Source organism: Equus przewalskii, chromosome 15 (genome assembly GCF_037783145.1).
Source record: "Equus przewalskii isolate Varuska chromosome 15, EquPr2, whole genome shotgun sequence".
Classification (NCBI taxonomy): Eukaryota; Metazoa; Chordata; class Mammalia; order Perissodactyla; family Equidae; genus Equus; species Equus przewalskii.
In genome coordinates this window covers 557,624-572,156 of record NC_091845.1, presented here as the reverse complement: position 1 = coordinate 572,156, position 14,533 = coordinate 557,624, and the positions used below count along the sequence as shown (strand labels likewise).

The 14,533-nt window shown below is 35.9% G+C and overlaps 1 protein-coding gene across 1 annotated transcript in view; it reads right to left on the bottom strand.

Annotated features, from left to right (window-relative positions):
• Positions 1 to 14,533, bottom strand: part of CHST13 (carbohydrate sulfotransferase 13) — a 30,526-nt gene that overhangs the window by 7,288 nt on the left and 8,705 nt on the right. The gene's annotated exons all lie outside the window — the stretch shown is intronic.

Here is a 14,533-nt window from a genome sequence, read left to right as displayed (position 1 = left end):
CAGTACCCCCGTGGACTCATGCAGCAGCCTGTACTTCCCCTGCCAGTACATATGCTGCCTCTGGTAAATGCAGGTTTGGCTGTCTCCCAGACTGGCAGGCTCTGAGGGCAAGGACACCATCTGTCTGTCTCATTGCTGCATTCCTCAGTCTCCCTAACACTTCCAAAAACTCAGCTTGCTAAGTTGATTCCTTTACTCAAAATGCGTTTGTAAGGAATATCTTCTTAAACATGTTCAATTAATATGAATATGTTCTTAGTGATAAAGTCAGTATAGGTAATGAGATGTTCATGACCTTATGCTTCTTGATCATATTTTTCTTAAATATGATTATACTTATTAATAAACTAATAAAGTATAGTTAAGTCTTTGAAAAGATGACCAGAATTAGCAAATGTTTAGCTAGACCAACAAGAAAAGAATAAAGACTCAAATTACTAAAAAATGGAAATGAAAAAGGAGACATTAGTACTGGACCTTACAGAAATAAGAAAGAATTATAAAAGTATAATGTGAATAACTGTAACACAGCAAATTAGATGACCTACTGGAAATGGACAAACCCCTAGAAAGATGCAAATTCCTGAAATTGACTCAAGAAGAAATAGAAAATCTCAGCAGACATATAACAAGAGATCAAATTAATAATTTTTAAAATTTTTCACAAAGAAAAGCTCAAGATCATATGGCTTTGCTGATAAATTTTACCAAGTATTTAAAGGAGAATTAACACCAATCTCTTCCACACCCTTCCGAAAAAAAAAAAACAAAACCAGAAGAGGAGAGAATACTTCCCAATTTATTATATGAGCCCAGTATTACTCTGATACCAAAGCCAAACAAAGACATCACAAGAAAAGAAAACTATATACCAGTGTCTCTTATGAAGATAGATACAAAATCCTCAACAAAATACTAGCAAACCAAATCCATCAACATCTAAAAAGGTTTATATACCACAACCCAGTGAGGTTTATTCCAGGAATGCAAGGTTGGTTCAACATACAAATATCAATCAAGATAATACACCATATCAATGGAATAAAGAAAAAAACCCCACATGATCATCAATAGATGCAGGAAAAATCATTGCACAATATCCAATACCTTTCATGATTAAAAAAAACTAGGAAGCGAAGGGAACTTCATCAGATAGATAAAGACCATCTAGGAAGAACCCACAGCTTACATATTTAATGGTGAAAGACTGGATGCTTTCCCTCTAAGATCAGGAACAAAGCAAGGATGCCCATTTTCACCACTTCTATTCAACGATGTACTGGAGGTTCTAGCCAGGGTAATTAGGCAAGAAAAAGAAATAAATAAAAAGCATTCAGATTGGAAAGGAAGAAGTAAAACTATGTCTATTTGTAGATGACATGACCATATATATATATATGTATATACATATACATACACACACACACACACACATAACCCTAAAGACTCCACAAACTATTATAGCTAATAAATGAGTTCAACAAGGTTATGGAATTCAAGATCAATATATAATAGTCAGTTGTATTTTTCAATATTATTAATGACTAATCCAAAAATGAGATTAAGAAAACAACTCCATGTACAATAACATCGAAAAGAAGAAACTAATAAGGAATAAATTTAACAAAAGAAGTGTAAGACTTGTCACTGAAAACTACAAGACATCATTGAAAGAAATTAAAGACCTAAATGAAGAGAAAAAAATCCTATGCTCATGGGCTGGGAGATTTAATATTGTTAAGGTGGCAATATTCCCCAAATTGATCTACAGGTTCAATGCAATCTCTACCAAAATCCCAGCTACCTTTCTTTTAGGAACAGACAACTGATACTTAAATTCACATGGATATTCAAGGGAATCAGAATATCTAAAACAATCTTAAAAAGGAACAAACTTGGAGGCTCACATGTTGCAATTTCACAACTTACTACAAGTCTACAGTAATCAGGACTGTGTGGTTCTGGGATAGGAGAGAGATGTCAATGAATTACATAGAATTCAGAGTTCAGAAACAAACCCTTACATTTATGGCCGATTGGTTTTTGATCAACTTTACATCTTCTGGGAAGATGGTGGAGTCAGAAGCATGAGGAATCTGTCTGCCCACCTACACAACAACTATATTGGCAGAATCTAACATAACCTTTTTGGAACTCTGAAGTCTATTGAAGGCTTGCAACTTCCAGGGGAGGCTTGGATGATAAATTATGGTTAATTTCAGTCAATTTCAGTGCTTGGCACAGTGGCAGCTACCTGTCCCCAAACCCCAGCCACATGGCAAGCAGCTGTGCATCTGTTCCTGGAGCAGCTTACACACAGCATGTGGGAGCCAGGATGGGCAAGAATGACGCTGTCCTTCAAACATCAGAGAGCTGTGCTCTGCACACTGATTGTTACTTCTGAACACAGAGGTGCAGACAAAGAGGCAGAGGCCATTGTTGTTGTGCCTGCCCTTATTGTTTCCAGCCCCTCTTCCCCCAGCTGAAGGGACTTCCAGGGGGCTGGCAGCCTTCCTCTGCCTTCATTTTTCCCTTTTTTTGCCCTTTGGGAGCTAGACATTAAACACTACAACATTCAAAACAACTGCATATAAGAGGAAAGTTAGGAAGTGACCATGTGTGCCCAGGAAACGCTCAGAAACGACCTAAGAAGACCTTAAATTTACCCCTCAGGCTGACCCGTGGACTAGAGACAGCCTATGACAGAAAAAGAAAAACAATAAACAAGAAGCAAAAACAGCAATCACTGGGGAAGGGGAAGAATCTGATTTCCAGAGTTACCACATTATTAGATTCAAATGTCGAGTCTTCAACCAAAAAATCATGAAGCATACAAAAAAAACAGGAAGGTATGAATTATTCAAATGAAAACATATCAATAGAAACTGTCCCTGAAAAAGATCTGATGGTAGATACACAAGACAAAGACTTTAAAACAGCTGTCTCAAAGACGCTCAAAGAACTAAAGGAAGATGTGGAGAAACTGAAGAAAATGATGTATGAACAAAATGGAAATATCAATAGACACAGAAAACTTAAAAAGAAACCAAAAAGAAGTTCTGAGGCTGAAAAGTACAATAACTGAAATGAAAAATTCACTAGAGGAATTCAAAGGCAAATTTGAACAGGCAGAAGAAAGAATCAGTGAACTTGAAAATGGAAATTATTGAGTCTGAGCAAGAGAGAGAAAAAAGATTGAATAAAAGTGAACAGAGCCTAAGGGATCTGTGAGCATCATCAAGTGCACCAACATACACATTGTGGGAGTCTCAGAAGGAGAAAGGAGAGAGAAAGAGAAAGGGGTAGAGAGAACATTTGAAGCAATAATGGCTGAAAACTTCCTAGATTTTATGAAAGACATGAATATAAACATCCAAGAAGCTCAAGGAACTCCCAAGTTCACTGAACTCAAAGAGACCCACACTGAGACAGATTAGAATCAAACTTTCAAAAGACAAAGACAAAGAGGGAATCTTGAAAGCAGCAGGAGACAAGTGACATCACATAGAAGGATCTTCAATAAGATTGCAAGCAGATGTCTCATCAGAAGCTTTGGAGGCCAGAAGACAGTGGACTGATATATTCAAAGTGCTTGAAGAAAAAAAACTGTCAACCAAGAATCCTATATCTGGCAAAACTGTCCTTCAAAAGTGAGGAAGAAATTAAGATATTCCCAGATAAACAAAAAGCTGTTACTGTTACACTTTTCATGCAAGAAATGCTCAAGAAATTTCTTCAGAGTGAAATGAAAGGAAACTAGAAACTAGACAGTAACTTGAAGCCATATGCAGAAATAAAGATGTCAATAAAGGTAAATACATGGGCAATTATAAAAGCTAGTATTATTGTAACAATGAATTGTAACTGCACTTTTTCTTTTCTGTATGATTTAAGAGACTGATATATTTAAAAGAAAAAAACACAATTATTAGTCTAAAAGATAGTATTGTAACTCCAAATCTTGTTTCATACATAATTTAAGACACTAAAGCATTTAAAAGAATTATTAATTTATGTTTTTGGGCACACACTGTAGAAAGATATAATTATGTAACATCAAAAACTGAAAAGGGTGGGGACAGAGCTGTAAAAGAGCAGACTTTTTGTATGTTATTGAAGTTAACTGCTTTAAATTCAAATGAGAGTGTTATAATGTTAGGATGTTAAATGTAATCCCCATGGTAACCACAGAGAAAATAGCTATACAATATACACAAAAGTAAATTTAAAAGGACTTTAAATATTTCACTACAAAAAAATGGACTAAACACAAAATAAGACAGTAATGCAGGAAATGAGGGACAAAAAATAGCTACAGAGCATACAGAAAACAAATAGCACAATGATAGAAGTCCCTCTTTATCAGCAATTACTTTAAACATAAGTGGATTAAACTCTCCAATCAAAAGACAGAAATTGGCAGAATGAATCAAAACACATAACCCAACTCTATCTGCTGTCTACAAGAGATTCCCTTAGATCCAACAACACAAACAGGTTCAAAGTGAAAGAATAGAAAAAAATATTCCATGCAAATAGTAACCAAAAGAGACCAAGAATGGGTATAGTAATGTCAGACAAAATAGATTTTAAATCAAAAAGGTTACAAGACACAAAGAAAAACATTATATATTAATAACAGGTTCAATACAGCAAGAAGATAAAACAATGGCAGACCATCAACATATGTGAAGCAAAAAATAAGACAATGCATCTATGAGATCTTTTATACAAACCTCATGGTAATCACTAAACAAAAAATCAGAGCAAAGCCACAAATTATAAATAAAGAGAAAACTGAGAAAACCATCACAGAAAACCAACAAACTGAGTTGGCAGTCAGAAATAAAGGGAAAAGAAACAATGAAAATATAGAAAACCCAGAAAACAAGTGATAAAATGGCAGTATTAAGCCCTCACATATGGATAATCACTCTCAATGTAAATGGATTGAATTCTCCAATCAAGAGACACAGAGTAGCTGGATGGATTAAAAAATGAGACCTAACAATATGCTGCCTCCAGGAAACACATCTCAGCTCTAAAGATAAACATAGGCTCAGAGTGAAGGGATAGAAGATGATACTCCAAGCAAATGGCAAGCAAAAGAAAGGTGTTGCCATACTTACATCAGACAAAGCAGACTTCGAGCTAAAAAAGACAATGAGAGGGTCAGCCCCTGTGGCCTAGTGATTAAGTTCAGTGTGCTCTGTTTCAGCAGCCTGGGTTCAGTTCCCAGGTGCGGACTTATACCAGTCACCCATCAGTGGCCCAAATACAAAAAGAGGAACATTGGCAACAGATGTTGGCTAAGGACAAATCTTCCTCAGCAAAATAAAAAGACAATGAGAGACAAAGAGGTGCAGTGTATAATGATAAAAAGGACATTCCCCCAAGAGGAAATAACACTTATGAATATATATGCAGCTAACACAGGAGCACCAAAGTAGATAAAGCAACTATTAACAAACCTAAAAGGAAATATTAATAACAACACAATAATAGTAGGGGAACTCAACATCCCACTCACATCAATGAATAAATCATCCAGACAGAAAGTCAACAGGGAAATAGTGGATTTAAATGAAAAACTAAACCAAATGGACTTCATAGATATCTATAGAACATTCCATCCAAAAATAGCAGAATACGCATTCTTCTCAAGTGCACAAACAACATTCTCAAAGATAGACCATATGTTGGGAAACAAGGAAAGCCTCAATAAATTTAAGAAGACTGAAATCATATCAAGCATGTTTTCTGAATACAATGCTGTGAAACTAGAAATCAACTACAAGAAAAAAGATGGGGAAGGCACAAATATGTGAGGATTAACAACATGCTACTGAACAACCATTGGGTCAAGGGAGAAATCCAAGGAGAATTAAAAAATACCTGGAGACAAATGAAAATAAAAACACAACATACCAACGCTTATGGGATGCAGAAAAAGTTGTACTGAGAGGGAAGTTTATAGCAACACAGGCCTACCTAAGAAACAAGGAAAATCTCAAACAACCTTAAACTACACCTAACAGAACTAGAAAAGAGCAACAAAGCCCAAAGTCAGCAGAAGGAGAGACATAATACCAATTAGAACAGAAGTAAGTGAAATAGAGACTTAAGAAACAATAGAAAGGATCGATGAAACAAAGAGCTGGTTCTTTAAGAAGATAAATGAAATTGACAAACCCTTAGCCAGACTCACTAAGAAAAGGAGAGAGAAGGCATAGATAAATAAAATTAAGAATGAAAGAGGAGAAATTACAGTGGACATCACAGAAATACAAAGGATTATAATACTATAAAAACTATATGCCAACAAATTGGATAACCTAAAAGAAATGGATAAATTCTTAGACTCATACAACCTCTCAAAACTGAATCAAGAATAAATAGAGAGTCTGAACAGACCAATCACAAATAAAGAGATAGAAACAGCAGTCAAAAACCTCCCAAAAAACAAAAGTCCAGGATCAGATGGCTTCTCTGGAGAATTCTACCAAACACTCAACTGGACAAAGAAAAGGACAACACAGAGAAGGAATATTATAGGTCAATATCTCTGATGAACATACATGCAAAAATCCTCAACAAAATATTGGCAAATCGAATACAGCAATACATCAAAAGTATCATACACCATGACCAAGTGGGATTTATACCAGGAATGCAGGGATGGTTCAACATCCACAAATCAATTAATGTGATATACTACATAGCAAAATGAGAAATAAAAATCACAGGATCATCTCAATAGATGCAGAGAAAGCATTTGACAAGATCCAACATCCGTTTATGATAAAAACTTTCAATACAACGGATATAGAAGGAAAGAACCTCAATGTAATAAAGGGCATATATGACAAACCTACAGCCAACATCATATTTAACTGAAAAACTAAAAGCCATCCTTCTGAGAACAGGAACAAGACAAGGATGTCCACTCTCATCACTCCTACTCAATATAGTACTGAAGGTTTTGGCCAGAGGAATTAGCCAAGAAAAAGAAATAAAAGGAGTCCAAATTGGAAAAGAAGAAATGACACTCTGGCTATTTGCAGCTGACATGATTCTATATATAGAAAACCCTAAAGAATCCATCAGAAAACTATTTGAAATAATCAACAACTACAGCAAAGATTTAAAGTACAAAATCAACTTACAAAAATCAGTTGCATTTCTATACACTAATAATGAAGTAGCAGAAAGAGAAGTCAAGAATACAATCCCAGTTACAATCACAAAAAAAGAGTAAAATATCTAAGAATAAATTTAACCAAGGAAGTGAAAGAACTATACACCAAAACCTATAAGACATTATTGAAAGAAAACATAAAGAAATGGAAAGATACTCTGTGCTCATGGATTGGAAGAATGAACATAGTTAAAATGCCCACACTACCTAAAGCAATCTACAGATTCAATGCAATCCTCATCAGAATCCCAATGACATTCTTCCTGGAAACAGAACAAAGAATCCTAAAATTTATATGGAACAAAAGACCCCAAATAGCCAAAGCAAATCCTGAGAAAAAAAAACAAAGCTGGGGGCATCACAACCCCTAACTTCAAAATATACTACAAAGCTATAGTGATCAAAACAGTAGGGTACTGGCACAAAAACAGGCACACAGATCAGTGGAACAGAATTGAAAGCCCAGAAATAAAACCACACATCTATGGGCAGCTAATCTTTGACACAGACCTAAGAACATACAATGGAGAAAGGAAGGTCTCTTCAATAAATGGTGCTGGGATGGGGCTGTCTGGGTGGCATAGCAGTTAGGTTCACGCACTCTGTGTCATCAGCCTGGGTTCACCAGTTTGGATCTTAGTCACAGACCTATGCACCACTTATCAAGCCATGCTGGGGCAGGTGTCACACATATAAAGCAGAGGAAGATGGACACAGATATTAGCTCAGGGCCAATATTCCTCAGCAAAAAAAAAAAAAAGGAGGATTGGTGGTGGATGTTACCTCAGGGCTAATCTTCCTCAAATAAATAAATAAATATTGTCAGGAAAACTGGACAGCCACATTCAAAAGAATGAAAGTATGCCATTATCTTACACCATACATAAAAATTAACTCAAATTGGATTAAAGATTTGAATGCAAGATCTGAAGCCATAAAACTCCTAAGAAAATATAGGCAGTACACTCTTTGACATCAGTCTTAGCAGCATCTTTTCAAATACCCTGTCTACTCAGGCAAAGGAAACAAAAGAAAAGATAAACAAATGGGACTACATCAGACTAAAAAGCTGCTGCGAGGCAAGGAAACCATGAACAAAACAAAAAGACAACCCACCAACTTGGAGAAAATATTTGCAAATCATATATCTGACAAGGGGTTTATTTCCAAAATTTATAAAGAACTCATACAACTCAACAACAAAAAAACAAACAACCTGATCAAAAAATGGGCAGAGGATATGAAGAGACATTTCTCCAAAGAAGATATACAGATGGCCAACAGGCACATGAAAAGATGTTTGACATCAGTAATCATTAGGGAAATGCAAATCAAAACTACAATGAGATATCACCTTACACCTGTTAGAATAGCTACAATCACCAAGACAAGAAATAACAAAGGTTGGAGAGTACATGAAGAAAAGGGAACCCTCATACACTGCTGGTAGGAATGCAAACTGGTGCAGCCACTATGGAAAAGACTATGAAGATTTCTTGAAAAATTGAAAATAGAAATACCATATGATCCAGCTATCCCACTACTGGGTATTTATCCAAAGAACATGAAATCAACAATACAAAGAGATTTATGCACCCCTGTGTTCATTGTAGCATTATTCACAATAGCCAAAATGTGGAAGCAACCCAAGGGCCCATCAACTCATGACTGGATAAAGAAGATGTGGTATATATATATACAATGGAATACTACTCAGCCATAAAAAGGATAAAGTCATCCTATTTGCAACAACATGGATGGACCCTGAGGTCCTTGTTAAGCCAAATAAGCCGGACAAAGAAAGACAAATACCTATGATTTCACTCATATGTGGAAGATAAACAAACACATGGACAAAGAGAACAGCTTAACGGTTATCAGAGGAGAAGGGGGTCGGGAGGATGGGCAAAAGGGGTAAAGGGGCACATAGGTATGGTGACGGATAAAAACTAAACTATTGGTGGTGAGCATCATGCAGTCTATACCGAAACTGATATATAATAATTTACACCTGAAATTTCAGTGTTCTAAGCCATTATGACCTCATAAAATGATTTTTTTTAACTAAGAGAATAGAAGAGAGAAATATAAAGTTCTACAATAATAGTTAGAGACTTCAGTACACCACTCACAATAAGGGGTAGTACTAACAACCAGACAGAAGATGAGTAAAGAAATAGAGGAGTTAAACAACACAACAGACCAACCAGATCAAACAGACTTATACAGAACATTCTATCCAACAACAGCAGCAGTTACATTCTTGTCTACTACACGTGGGACATTTTCCAGGATAGATTATATATTAGGCCACAAATTAATCCTCAATAGATTTAAAAATATAGATATATAAAATCTCTTCTCTGACCACAACAGGATGAAGCTAGAAATCAATAATGAGGGAAACTAGAAAATTCACAAATTTGTGGAAATTAAGAACACAGTTTTAAACAACCACTGGATCTAAGAATACATCACAAGGAAAATCAGAAAATACTGGGAGATAAATGAAAATGAAAACACAACATACACAAACTTACAGGACACAGCAGAAGTGGAGGCTAAGGGGGAAATCCAGAGGTATAAACACATTAAAAAAACAAGGAACATCTCAAATCAACAACCTAACTTTACAACTGAAGGAGCTAGAAAAAGAATAAAAAACTAAACCAAAGCTAGCAGAAGGAAGGAAATAATAAAGATTAGAGAAGAGAGAAATAAAGAATAGAAAAATAGGGAAAATTAATGAAACCAAAAGTTCTTTGAAAAGATCAACAAAATTGACAAAGTTTAGCTAGATGGACTAAGAACAGAAGGAGGGAGAAGAAATGAAAGTGGGGGCATTACTAGGGACTCTACAGAAATAAAAAGGATTATAAGAGAGCACAGTGAACAAGTGTATGCCAGCACACTGGATAACTAGATGAAACGGACAAATTCCTAGAAACACAAGAACGACCAACGTTAGATCATGAAGAAATAGACAATCTGACAGACCTATGACCGGTAAGGAGATGGAATGAGTGATCAAAATCTCCTGACAAATAAAAGCCCTGGACCTGACGGTTCACTGGTGAATTCTATCAAACATTTAAAGAAGAACTAATACTAATCTTTCTCAAACTTTTCCAAAAATTGAAGAGGAGGGAACATTTCCTAACTCGTTCTGTATGGTCAGCATAAACCTGGTTTTTTAAAAAGCCAGAGAAAGACGCTACAAGAAAATAAAACTACAAACCAGTATCTTGTATGAACATTGATGCAAAAATCTTCCACAAAATTCTAGAAAACCAAATTTAGCAGCATATTAAAAGGACTACTCACCATGACCAAAGTGGGATTTATTCCTGGAAGGCAAAGATGTTTCAACATATGAAGATAAATTAGTGTAATATACCACATTAACAGAATGAAGGAAAAAAACCCCACTTGATCATCTCAACTGATGCCCAAAAAGCACTTGACAAAATTCAACATACTTTCATGATATAAACACTCAAAAAACAAGGAACAGACGGAAAATACCTCAACATAACATAAGCTGTATATGAAAAACCTACAATAAACATCATACTCAATGGTGAAAGACTGAAAGCTTTTCCTGTATGATCAGGAATAAAGCAAGAACACTCGCTTTCACCACTTCTATTCAACATAGTACCGGAAGTTCTAGTCAGAGCAATTAGGCAAGAAAAACAAATAAAAGGCATCCAAACTGGAAAGGAAGAATTAGAATTACCTCTGTTTGCAGATAATATGATCTTATATGTAGAAAACCCTAAAGATTCCACAGAAACAACTGTTAGATCTAATACGTGAGTTCCCCAAAGTAGCAGGATACAGAGCCAACACGCAAAAAATCAGTTGCGTATCCATACACAAACATGAACAATCTGGAAAGGAAATTACAAAAACAATTCCATTTATAATACCATCAAAAAGAGGGAAATACCTAGAAATTAACTTAACCAAGGAGACGAAAGACTGGTGCAATTAAAACTAGAAAACATTGTTGAAAGAAATTAAAGAAGATATAAATAAATGGAAACACATTCTGTGTTCATGGATTGGAACACTTAAATGTTATTAAATTGTCAATTATTATTAAATTGTCAATACTACTCAAAACAATTTACAGGGTCAATGGAATCCCTACAAAAAGTCCCAGTGACATTTTGCAGAAGTAGAAAATCCCATCCTAAAATTCATATGGAATCTCAATGGACCTCAAATAGCCAAAACATTCTTAAAAAAGACCAAAACTGGACAACTCACACTTCCTGATTTCAATACTTACTACAAAGCTACAGTAAACAAAACAGTGTGGGACTGGCATAAAGACAAACGTGTATACCAATGGAATAAAATAGAGAGCCCAGAGATAAACCCTTATATACAAGGTCAAATGATTTTTGACCACAGTGCCAAGACCATTCAATGGGGAAGGACAGTCTTTCCAACAAATGGTGCTGGGAAAACTGAATAATCACATGCAAAATAATGAGGTTGGACCCTTACCTCACACCATATACAAAAAAAATTAACTTGAAATGGATCAAAGACCTAAATGTAATACTAAAAACAATAAAAATTCTTTTATTTTATGTTATTTATTTATTTTTAATTGCAGTAACATTGGATTATAACTTATATAGCTTTTGGATGTACATCATAATAGATTTCGAATTCTGTGTAGATTACATCATGTTCACCACCCAAAAACTAATTATAGTCCGTCACCTCACATGTGAGCCTAATCACCCCTTTTGCCCTCCCCAACTTCCCATATGGTAACCACCAATCCAATCTCCAATGCTATGTATTTGTTTGTCGTTGTTTTTATCTTCTACTTATGAGTGAGATCACACGGTATTTGACTTTCTCTCTCTGACTTATTTCACTCAGCATAATACCCTCAAGGTCCATCCATGTTGTCATGAATGGCCGGATTTCATCATTTCTTATGGCTGAGTAGTATTCCATTGTGTATGAATACCACATCTTCTTTATCCATTCATCCCTTGATGGGCACCTAGGTTGCTTCCAAGTCTTGGCTATTGTGTATAATGCTGCAATGAACATAGGGGTGCAAGTATCTTTATGCCTTTGCGTTTTCAAGTTCTTTGGATAAATACCCAGCAGTGGGATAGCTGGATCATATGGTAGATCTATTCTTAATTTTCTGAGGATACTCCATACTGCTTTCCAGAGTGGCTGCACCAGTTTGCACTCCCACCAGCAGTATACAACAGTTCCCTTCTCTCCACATCCTCTCCAACATTTGTTGTTTCCTGTCTTGTTAATTATAGCCATTCTGACCAGAGGGAGGTGATACCTCATTGTAGTAAAAACAATAAAATTCTTAGAAGAAAACATACAACAAAAGCTTCATAACATTGGATTTGGCAGTGATTTCTTGGATGTGACCAAAGGCACAGGTAACAAAGGAAAAAATAGATAAATTGGACTCACGAAAATTTTTTTAAATTGTGCATCAAAAGACACTATCCATAGAGTAAAAAGGTAACCCACAGAATGGGATAAAATATTTGCATATCATGTATCTGATAAGGAAAATACAGAGAACTCCTAAAACTCAACAACAGAAAAACAAACCCCAATTCAAAAATGGGCAAAGGACTTGGATGGATATTTCTCCAAAGAAGATATACAGATGGCCAATAAGCACAGGAAAAGATATTCAACATCACTAATCGTTAGGGAAATGCAAATCAAAATTACAATGAGATATTATCTCATACCCATTATTATGGCTACTGTCAAAAAAACCAGAAAACAAGTGTTGGTGAAGATGTGGAGAAATTGAAACCCTTGTGCAGTTTTGGTGGGAATGTAAGATGGTGCAGCTGCTGTGGAAAACAGTACAGAGGCTCCTCAAAAAATTAAACCTAGAATTACTGTATAATGCAGCAATTCCATTTCAGGGTATATACCCAAAGGAATTGAAAGCAGGGTCTCAAAAAGATATTTGTACACCCATGTTCATAGCAGCATTATTCACAATACCTAAGTCATGGAAGCAACCCAAGTGTCCACCAGTGGATGAACAGATGAGCAAAATGTGGTCTATTCAGACAATGAAATATTATTCAGCCTCAAAAAGAAAGGAAATTCCGACACATGCTACAACATGGATGAATCTTGAGGACATTATGCTAAGTGAAATAAGCCAGTCACAAAAAGACAAATACTGTATGATCTCACTTATGTGAGTTCCCTAGAGTAGTCAGATTTATAGGGACAGAAGGCAGAATGGTCCTTGCCAGGGCTGGGGGAGGGCGGAATGAGGACTCAGTGTTTAATGGGTTCAGAGTTTTAGTTTTAGAAGATGAGAAGTTATGGTGATGGATGGTGGTGATGGCTGCACTATGAATGGATTTGCTACTACTTGACTATACAATTAAAAATGACTAAGATGGTAAGCTTTGTGTTATGTGTATTTTGCCACAATAAAAAAATTGAAAAAAAAGTTAATTACAGAATTATCATATGATCCAGCAACTCCACTCCTAGGTTATATGCCCAGGACAACTGAAAACACATTCACACAAAAACCTATGCATAAATGTTCCTGTCAGCATTATTTATAATAACCAAAAAGTGGAAACAACCCAAATGTCCATCAACTGATGAAAAGATAAACACTATCTGGCATAGCCATACAATGGAATATTATTCAGCCATGAACAGGAATGAGGTACTGACACATGCTACAATGTGACTGAACCTTGTAACATTATATAAGTGAAAGAAACCAGACACAAAAGGCCACATATTGTTTGATTCCATCTACATAAATGTCCAGAATAGGCAAATCCATAGAGACAGAAAGTAGATTAGTGATTGCCAGGGGCGGGGAGGGGGGGAACTGGGGAAATGGGGAGTGACTGCTAATGGCTAATGTCCTGGAATTATACAGTGGTGACACAGCACAACTTTTGAATATGCTAAAAACTACTGAATTGTACACTTTTAAAAAGGGAATTTTATGGAATGAGAATTCTCTCTCAATAAAAACAAATAAAAATATTGATCATAAAACAGAATATATCCAAGAACATTTTATACAAATCTAGTTTGCCAATTTAAATACATGCAATGGCTATCTTTTGTGTGTGTGTGTGTGAGGAAGACTGTTGCTGAGCTAACATCTGAGCCAGTCTTCTCCTATTTTATGGGACGTTGCCACAGCGTGGCTTGATGAGCGGTGCTAGTCCGCGCCTCGAATCCGAACCTGTGAACCCCAGGCCGCCAAAGCGGAGCACACAAACTTAACCACTATGCTACCAGGCCGGCTCCCACGACTATCTTAAT